Here is a 10,678-nt window from a genome sequence, read left to right on the forward strand (position 1 = left end):
AGAAACCACCCAAGTCACAAAGTATCACTGGCTTCACTGTGGACATGAATGCTCTCACTATATTATGTAGCAGCTCTAACCAAACTTCAGAAAGGCTTGACTACACTACTTTTATGAATAGAAACCATATAAGCAACAAACAAATATGCAGCAAGAATAGATTGACTACACTACTCTTATGTTTTTTTATTAGACTCGTGACTGAAACCCAGTAATAAGTACATAGATCCTCTAAGAGCATTTGACAATAGAGATTGTTGAGGACATACTTACAGAAATGACGATGAGGCAAATGATATAAACAAAAGTGGCATCTAGCACCATGAGTCAGCCCTCTAAATATGGAAACTTCATAACTGGAGTGAACAATTATCCTACAAAAAGAAAACACCAAATCAATTCTAAGGACATTCGCAACTCACAAAATTGAGAAATTAATTAATCACACGCCATATATAGAAAACAACGGTCAGTATGGTAACATTATTAGTTCTTGAAAGGATAAGAGAGTTAAACAATGGAAAATAAGTACCCTATACAATATTTACTTAAAATCTTATTCAACTAATGCAATCCTTATTCAAGCAACATAAATATAGAAGCTATTAGGAAATGCATATTCACACTCAAGATGAAAAATCAAGGGATGGTTATTATATTAGCATTCATAACAAAATAATAAAATAGAGGAAGATTCACCTACATGAGAGATAAGCACTAAATCCTCCTGCACCGATGTTGGTCGTTATCAACATCGTAGAAATCTTGGGCCACCCAAACGCAAACCTTCAAAGTAAAACCTCAACATGTGTAAAGCATTCAAGACGTCAAGTAAAGAAAAAACATTAGCAAAGTTGAAACATATGAGGCAATCTAACATCGTAAATCACCGGCCAGGTCCATTAAAGTGCTGCCAACTCATCTTAGCAAAACGCTAAAAATCTAGAAATAAAGAGAAAAAGAAGGGGAGGATAGAATCACGTCCTGGGATAAAAAGGGAAGAACAATACCACAAGGTAACATCTCAGATCAAGACGAATCCATCTAAACATCTAGAAATAAAGAGAAAGAAAAGGGGACGATACCTATGGTAGCCATGGAGTTCACGAGTACCAATGGGGATTGCTTTCCCTGTGGCTGAATCTGCTGGACGAATAAGCCTAGCCGCAAAATAAAGTTAGGGAGGAAGAGGAATTAGAAAGAGGAGCCCGGTTGCAAGGACAAAATGAAAAAACTTACCCGCTGCAGCCATCGGCAGTCCACCGCCGCCGTCCACGAGACGACCAGCCGTTCCCGTCTGCTCGCTGCCGCCACAGTCCAGTCCGACCGCCGCCGCCATCAGAGCTCCCGGAGTTCCTCCAGATGCGCCACAAGTTGCTTCCGCTCCTACCGCTCGCCAAGTCCGCCCACCTCTGCCGCCATTGGATTGGGGAAGAAGAAGAGGAGAGGGGACACGAGGTGGAGATTGGGTGAGGAGAGGAGGGCGGCGGATTGGGGACGAGAGGACGCCACTGATTGGGGGAGTGGTTTGGGATATTTTCTCCGATCCAGGGTTTCACCCGCAGTCGCCCCACACAGTAAAAAGAAGACGAAGAAAGACGACATAAGCGGGCACCTGCGCTGTCTCCATTCGTCGGCCCCACGCGCGCCTGGTCCCACTCGGCATAGACATATCCAGAGGAGCAACAAGTGAAAAAAGAAATGACAACATCCAATGGCTGTAATGAAAAGCGGGGGTGAAACCACACTGTAGCTGGCGAATTTAACGGACCAGATGAATGTGCCCCGGCAAGGCCCCTGGCTGGCCGAGTAGCGCAGCTTCCTTTATAGGAAGAATTTGAAAGTACCAAAATATCATTTCGTTATTATGAACCATGGATCAAATAAGGTTGAGACAAGTGCTGGAATTTGGCCTTGGGCCTTAGCCCATGTCCCAATACAAATTCTGAAATTCTCTTGGCCCATGTGGGAATGGCAAGGGGTGGGACTAAAGTTTAGTCCCACATTGCTAGTTGGAAGAGAGTTAGAGTGGTATATAAGGTGGGCTGTTCTAGTCCTAGTAAGTGAGTGAGAAGAGAGAGAACCCTCGCGCACTCCAGCTCCTCCGCCGCCCGCCACGCCACGACGCGCCGCGGGTTGCGGGAATCAAGCCAAGCTTATCTTTTTGCTGTTTAAGAAATTAATTGTGTAATCAATTACGAGTCATTAACGGACGTTAACACAGCCGTTTTCGTTCCGGTTTTTCTGGATCGTGGGCTGCGTCCCACAACTTTCCCGCACCTCATTATATAAGCGCGGACGCAAACCCTAGCCTGTACGAGACACCATATGCGACCGCCTCTTTCCAGTTCATTGCGTCGCCGTCTTCGTCTTCCTCATCCCGTCGTTCGGTGTGCACCGAGCGGCGGGACAGTAGGCCTCCGGAACCCTGCCTCTCGTAGACCTGTACGGGTGAGGGGCAATCGGGTTTTTGGGGAGCGCTTACGCGCGACTACTGGCAACACGACATCGTCAGACGATGACTTCCCAAACGACGACTTCTTCCCGGACATCGACAACCTCTTTGGCAACCTCAACATGGGCGACAACCAGGATGCTGCTGCCTCCAACATTACCGCTGCTGATGCCGCCAACGCTGGACGGTACACGTTTTTGTTCTCCTCGTTTTAGATCTTACTAGAGTTTCTAGTACTGCTGTTTGGAGTAGATGCAATAGGTTTATGTTGTCTATATGCTATATGTTCAGCTACTCTGTTGATCTGCATGATTACTTTATCTGTTCTTTATATAGTCATGATTTATCAAGTATTAGTTCGAATTAATTCATATGATAATTTGCTTATATTTCCAACAACAAGTATCAACCAAAGAACACCAGAACAAGGTATCCAGAACAACTTCTATACAACAACCAGAACAAGGAAGCAGGCGCGAAAATTAAGTACGCAATACACGGTACAACCACCATCTGTCACACCTCCCTAGGGTACTGCCTACTGGATCACATCATGCTTATTCTTCTTGCATACACAGATTTACCAGTAAATTTGACCCAAAGGAAATGGACTTTTTATTGGTAAGAATGCTTAAATGAACACCTCTAATCTTCGTAAATCGGATGTGGGGGAATGAATCAAAACCACATCTGCTAGGGCCTAGAGGAATTTTTTTTGTTTGCAAGGTAAAAAAAGAACGAGAAGAGATGGAAGTGCAGAGTAGCGGGAGGGGCGAGTTGAATAATTACTGGGGCAGCTGCTGATGTCGTAGCTGATGCCGCAACGCTTGGAGAGGCGGATCGCCTCGGTGAGATTGATGTTGAATGAAGGCCTTGAAGATCTCTGGCGCAGCGTAGAGGGCGCAGAGGCACGCGCGCTCGTTCTTGACGGTCTCCCTAAGCGGGCCGCAGCAGGTGTCCGGTGGCATCTCCGCGTTCGTCCCTGTACGTCGCGCACCCCACCAACTTCGACGCAGCGTGTTTCGAAGCTAGATTAAATCACGTACCTTGTCCCGATGACTCTCCACCCAATGGCCTCCTCTTCTTCTCCCTCAGTGGGGATCCCTCCTCGGGGTATTGTCGAGTAGGCAACGACAGTGTGGCTGAATCTCACTATGACATCAACATGTTGTAGTTCTCCAACGTGTTTGCCAAGCTTGTTGAAGGTCATTCTCCTACGGTGAACTATGTGATCAATGGCCACGAGTACACCAAGGGACACTATCTGGCGGATGATATCTATCAAGATGGTCAATATTTGTGAAGACAATCTTAGGCCCTACTTCGGAGAAAAAGAGCTTAGTTTGCTCATTGCCAGGAGACTTGCAGGAAGAATGTCGAGTGGGAATGTGGTATACTCGAAGCTCGATTTGCTATTGTTCGATACCTCGCTCTTACCTAGTTGAAAGATCAGATGGCACACGTGATGACTGCATGCGTGCTCTTGCACAAGATGATCGTTGAGAGTGAGCGAGTGCATCTAGTGCTTGATAATGAACCATGACACGGTGTCCTCTTGCGGATGTTGATCACTAGGTGACAAATGTGTTTGATGTCTTCTCCGTCAGGAAATCCGAGGCTCAGCTACTCATCACCAAATGCAAGACGATCTATTGGATTATTTGTGGATGCTCAAAGGAGGGGCCTAGTTTTATGTGTCTCAAACTTGTTAAAGTATGTAAAGTATGATTTTTATTTTATTTATACATGAGGCCATTTATGAGGGAACAAATTTATTTAAATGTGTGGGCCGAAATGGCCATTTTGGGAAGCCGTTTGGGGGTTAGGGTTAGGGTTAAGGTTATTTGTGGATGCTCAAAGGAGGGGCCTAGTTTTATGTGTTTCAAACTTGTTAAAGTATGTAAAGTATGAATTTTATTTTATTTATATATGAGGCCATTTATGAGGGAACAAATTTATTTAAATATGTGGGCCGAATGGCCATTTTTTGGAAAAACGCCGCCAATGGGGAGCCGAGTGGAGATGCCCTTAACACTACGGGAGACACGGGGTGCGCCGACGGCCCCGCACCGTCGGCACAGGGTGAAGCACTGTCGGCACCGTCTCTGCCGACGGTGACTGGCTTGGCGTCAGACGTCCAAGACAGATCGCGTCGGGGCGGCGCGCTCACCGTCGGCACACGCGTACGCCGACGGCTGGCGGTGGCCGGCCGTACCGTCGGCGCAGCCGGCTCGCCGTGACCCAGCTCGCCGTTACCGTCCTCTCCGTGCCGACGGTGTACATGCCGTCCCGTTTTTTCCCAAACGGCGCGAACGCACGGCATTTCAAACTGGAAAAAATGGCGCGAACCGCAAGATCGTGCCGACGGTGTCACCGTCGGCACAGCCCCGCCATTTGGCATAGTTATGGGCTGTGCCGACGGTGACACCGTCGTACACAGCTGCCCGTATTTTTTTTATTTCCCCGATTTTGCTCCATTTGCACGGCAATTGCATATAAAATAGCAAAGATCATATATGAATTGCACACATATAGCTCACATCACAGATATAGCACAAATATGGCACCAAATCCCAAATTTAGTACAAATATAGCACACAAGCAATACGGTACATATAGTCATCTTACATAGATCATTCTACACATATAGCATGTGTCATGTAGCTAGTACAATGTAGAAACTATGGTGGTGCACCACCCGAGTGACGATCTAGCTCCAGACGATCTAGCTCCGAGTGGGTGAAGTGAGGCCGGCAGATTTCGACGGTGCTCGGGGAGGTAGAACCACGACGAGAGCCACCGGAAGCGTAACCATGCCGAGGTTCGGCGAAGCACCAGAGAACAATGACCGGGGTGCATCGGCGTACCATCAGGAGCGTCGTTCCCGGATTCTCCCAATCCCTACATGTTGGAGGGAGTTAGCAACTTAGCCATGTCACACCAAGTTAGCAACTTAGCCAAGTTAGCAACTTACCGGGGTCAACTGACGCTGACGCTTGTACATGATATAGAACTCCTCCTTGGACGGGAACACTGGCGTCGGCCCCGGATGAGGTGGCTGCGGGGAGTGGTTCCTCTCGCACTCCGGTCATCATGAACCGAGTGAAACTCGCAAGAAACGGGAGAGATAGCTCAGATTCAAACATGGGGACTTATGATGTTTTGCAACCATAGAGATTGAAACTTACCGCCATCTGGTTGCTCGTCCACTGGACATAGGCATCTTTCACAAGGTCATACTCCTTAATCTTCTCGAGATACTCCTCGTAAGGTACTACATAGGCCTCCTCGAGCTGAGTCTACAATTTCAGAAATAATGCGTCTCATCAACATAGCCATTCAGGAACAAGAGTCAAAACAGAGGATGAAAGTGTGGATGACTTACATCTACCTCTACCCGAGAACGGCATGTAGTCCGCGAGGAGGTAGCATAGTCACGGGAGGGAGGGTAGCCTTGATCTCGCGTGAAGTTCTTCGAGGCTTGAAACCCCCAAAGAAGGCAGCAGACGTCCATGCGGGCCGGCCGGACCCGCCAAAGATCATCGCCACCTCGTCGACCGGCTCGGTCATAGGGTCCTCCACCTCTGGATGGAGCTTGGCATACTCCTCGCAGTATCTTTCCTTGCTCTCTTTGGCCTTGCCGTAGTACATCTCAGGCGCGGGCCGAGGCTCGTTCGGACGGGCGTCACCGGCTTCATGTGCGTCCACGCTTCCATCTCACCAAGTTCCCTCCCGAGCTTCTTCCCCGCATCACAAAACAAATGTTATACATATCATCGAAAATCAAAAAAATGCGGCTTGTTCCATTTTTATATGTACCGTACGCTCCCGATAGCGATCGGTCTTGCTCCCCGCACCGTGTGTTCCCCGATTCCCACGGTTGGCCTTGTTCCGATCGCTCACGGCCTTGAAATCGGGGTTTTCGCCGACCCAATTCTTGACCAACTCCATGAAGGCGGCCCTCTTATTATTATCACCCAATGTGGTACAACTCGCAAAATCAAAACTCATTTGAAGAACAAACAATATAGTTGCAAGTTAGCCGCAAGACATAGAATCGCATTGACAATTACTTACCGACATGAAGTCCTCTATCGTCATAGCCGGGCGAGTCCCCGCACAATCTCGGGCTTTGTGTACCTTACGCCCGCTCGGCATAGAAGTGGCCGATGCACGTGATCCTCTCGGTTGTACCACCGCTGTAGTGTCAACTTCCGACACATGTTACGGAGGATCACGTCCGCCCTCTCCTTATGCTCAGTCACCACCCTATAATTGCGCTGCAATCAAGCATAACAGAAAGTGTGAGAGGCATGAGTTATCACGGTGGGGTTATCAACTACATATGAACGAAACCCAAAGAGTATGCATTACGTACCTAAAACTTCTTGATCACGGCGTCGGCGGCGGAAGTAAAGCCAGGGTAAGGAGCTATCTCAAAGTCTTCCCAAGTGTAGGCTAGCTTGGACTCGCCCCCAAGGACCGGAGTGTACATCCCCGGCCAGTACTTCCTAATAGCAGCTCCAATCAGACTCCCTGGCACGCGGACATTCTTCCCCGTATATACTGCACAATTATCAAACATTAGAAAATGCTAAGTGTCATAACGAAAATGAAATCACCTTACTACTTACTCTATCTTTCCTGGGACAAGGAGCCACTTCTCATCCTCCGTAGCAGGTTCCTTACTCTCATCGGGAACCTGCGCTTCCCCACGAATCCGCAACTTCTTCGGAGCCATCTCCGTCGAAGCCTCCTCGTCCCTAGACTCCTCCTCCTCCCTAGTGTCCTCCTCCTCCTCCCTAGTGTCCTCCTCCTCGTCCATAGACTGTGAAGCCACTGAGCCGTGGCGAGGGAATGTCGGCTAGAAGGAGTTGTGCATCCCCCCTCGTCCTCCGGCTCGTCCTCCCCTCGTCCTCCGGCTCGTCCTCCCCCTCGTCCTCCGGCTCGTCCTCCAGCTCGTCCTCCCCCTCGTCCTCCCCGTCCTCCGTCTGCGTCTTCGTAACGCCGGGTGGGAACAATGGGTCTTCCACTCCGTCTGGAAGCACCCGGCCCTGGCTTCCGCTGATGCATCTGATCAAGCAAGGAGCTCGATGATGCCTTCCGTCCGCTCATATTGGGCAATTACCTGCATAAGAAAAGAGAAAATAATTAATAAGCATGTTGAAAATGAGTAAACACTAAGCATAATGACAAATATACACTACTAGGAAAAGGCTTACCGCCGGCGACCTGAAAAGGCTTACCGCCGGCACTTTCGGATTCGCCGGCGATAACCTCGCCGGTGGTAATGCCTTACCGCCGGCGAATTGCAAACCGCCAGGGGTAACCCAAATTACCGCCGGCGCCTCAGTCAACTCGCCGGGGGTATTATTACCGCCGGCACTTTCCAATTCGCCAGGGGTATTAAGTTACCGCCGGCAAACAACCCTATGCGCCGGCGGTATGTATTTTAGGATTTAAAAAAAAATTGACATGAAATCACAAAACCTTCAGATATAGAATAAAAACAAATTCAGTATACATTTTATCCATGTGACCATGGAACAACAATTCATTCAGTAGTGCAAGCACTGCAAGCAAGAGCACATCACATCTGTTGTACACAAGGACTAGTACATCATCAGTCACTGCACAGGAACTATACTCTTGATGTACTCTTGCTCCAAATATTAATGGAAATATATTGAAACAAGATACAGATTAGTGTGCTCCAGATTACTTCAAGTATACTCCAAATATTGATCCAAGTACTCCTTCGCACCACAAAAATATTCAGAGAACAGAGCCGCATGCATCGCACGACAAAAATATTCAGAGAGATGTCTGCCTCACCCCCAACGGCGGCATGGTCCTCGCTCGCCCACCCTCATCTTGATCTCCACGAGGCTCCCGCTACATGCCCATGCCTACGCCATCCGAGAAGCCGTCCGCGGATGCTGCTCAGGTGTACAACACATGGACCATTCCTAGAGTGTATCACTAAATGAATTATTCGATCAGCAAAACCATTTAGTTAGTCACTGCTATATAGGTACCTGATATTGAAAGCTTCCTTCAGTTGTCCTTTGTTGTTAAAGGGAATAACCTCTTTGCACATCATCTCAAATTATAGCACCTCTTTGCAGCTGCAAATACACACAAAGACATCATTTTGGACTACCATCTAACAACGGAAACTGTATATTGTGAACCAACGTGCACAATGATGACAGAGAGAGTGAACCTGGACATCTCAAGGCTGGTGGCAATGGCGAGATAGGAGCCCTTGCGCGTCCAGCGCACGGTGCAGACGCTGTCACTCGGCCTCATATCATGTAGCTCGGTCACCTGAATGTCGCCAACCAATCAAGCAACCATGACGGAGTGGGGAATCACGGGACAAAATATTAGCGAATCATGAGTGAGGGATCAGCGGGTGAAAAGGAGATTACCTTGGCGAGCGCCGGGTCGAAGATGGCAGGGCGGAGACGGCGGCCTCAACGGCCACCGGCGCTGCTGCATCTGTTGCACACAAGGGCAAAGCAACATGGTTCAGTTGCACACAATGGACAATAATATGCTTATGTGAAACGCGTGCAATTTTTCTTGTATGAATTGATAGTTCATCATATTTTGGAAGATGCTCTAAAACTTGCTTAACGTTACAGATCTATCATGAATTTTTGACAATTTGCATCAATTCACACGTCAGAATATATTATAGAACACCACACTTACAGTCGATGATAATAAACTAAATCTTGTCCTGAATTTTCATATAGTTTTCTAACTGCAGGTAATTTTTACTGCAGTAATGGACAGTAGCTCCTTAATCGTTCCAAGCATATGACTAGGCAAAAAGCTCTGCATTAAACATAAGAGGAGATTCTCTCCCAAATTAGGTATAGATGAATTCTGATCCCGGTACTTTATCATGCTAGTTCTCTAGTATTTCTCTAGTCATATTACGATGCAACCAAGACCCGAGAGATACTACTGTAAGACATTGGTCATGTCCATTTGACCTTCGTAGGGAAGGGCACTAATGATGTCAAAGTGTCAAACATTTGACCAGGAATCGTTCTCACACAAGAAATCTGACTTCAGCCTGGCCAAGATCTTCAAGGACGAGGAGATCCAGGTCAAGATGAAATTCACAAGGGGGGCAGTAATCTTACTTTCTTTCGGTTCTTCTACTGCCGAATCTGGATGCCGCCTTACTTCTTCTGCTCAGGGATGCCGCCCTTCTCCACCTCACGGACATGGACGGGCCCTTCGCCGGCCGCCGGCAGCTCGCCACAAATCTCGGCGGCACAGTGTCTTGAGGGAGGAGATGAGCGGGTGCTCGGCGGCAGAGGCTGAGGCTGCAGCGCATGAAGGCGAGCAAGATGCTGGCCTCGGCGGAGATGGCGCAGGCGAGGGCGGCGGGGTCGCGTCCATTGGCGGCGCGGGGAGGATGCGGCTCCTCGGCGATGGGGTCGAAGCCGCCGAGGTCGAGCAGCCTGGGGCGGGAAATTTTGTGGGGGATAGATAGATGGCGGCTGCCCAGGCTAGCTAGGAGCGGAAGCCTCCTCGTCACGCTCGTGCGGTGGCAGCGCTGCGCTCGTCGGCGGTGGATTGGCAGAGCACTCGGTGGTGATTTGAGACAGAGAGAGAGGAGAAAACGAGTGGACAGGAGAGCCCGCGAGTGGATAAGAGGGAAAAGCTAAGGCTGGTCACGTTGTTCTTTATGCGAAATACCCCCGGCGTCTACGGCTGGGCTCGGCAGCGGTAAGGCCCGTTACCCCTGGCACCAATGGGCTGCACTCGCCGGGGGTAACGCCAGGCCCAACGGTGGCCTCGCGGCCCAACACTGCCTCCCGTTACCCCCAGCATCTTCGTTTCAAGCTCGCCGGCGATAATGCAGGTACCCCCGGCATCTTCGTTTCAAACTCGCCGGCGGTAAGGTGAGGCGACCCTGCAAGGCCTTACCGCCGGCATCTTGAAACCGTACTCGCCGGCGGTAAGGAGTGCGGCTATAAGCCTTTTCCTAGTAGTGATAGGTACTAAGCATAATGAAAAATGTAGGTATTAAGCATAATGACAAATGTATGTATTAAGCATAATGACAAATGTATGTATTAAGCATAATGATAATGTAGGTACTAAGCATAAAAGACCCTCACCATTCATCACCACTCTCATCTCTAGGCATTGGGTTCTCAGCCTCACTATCAAAATCAGTATCATATGAGTATTCAT

General features: G+C 48.8%; 2 long non-coding RNA genes across 2 annotated transcripts; both read right to left on the bottom strand.

The window, feature by feature from the left end:
- Nucleotides 1–101: 101 nt before the first annotated feature.
- On the bottom strand, nt 102–1,799 carry LOC127326676 (uncharacterized). The gene is made up of 4 exons (XR_007868058.2): nt 1,240–1,799; nt 1,086–1,160; nt 704–786; nt 102–374 (listed from the first exon to the last, which is right to left on the bottom strand). It is a non-coding gene; the product is annotated as an uncharacterized lncRNA (long non-coding RNA).
- Nucleotides 1,800–7,933: 6,134 nt separating this feature from the next.
- On the bottom strand, nt 7,934–10,125 carry LOC127326674 (uncharacterized). The gene is made up of 5 exons (XR_007868054.2): nt 9,616–10,125; nt 8,890–8,959; nt 8,682–8,785; nt 8,494–8,583; nt 7,934–8,424 (listed from the first exon to the last, which is right to left on the bottom strand). It is a non-coding gene; the product is annotated as an uncharacterized lncRNA (long non-coding RNA).
- Between the last annotated feature and the right edge of the window lie 553 nt (nt 10,126–10,678).

This window comes from Lolium perenne, chromosome 7 (genome assembly GCF_019359855.2).
Source record: "Lolium perenne isolate Kyuss_39 chromosome 7, Kyuss_2.0, whole genome shotgun sequence".
Classification (NCBI taxonomy): domain Eukaryota; kingdom Viridiplantae; phylum Streptophyta; class Magnoliopsida; order Poales; family Poaceae; genus Lolium; species Lolium perenne.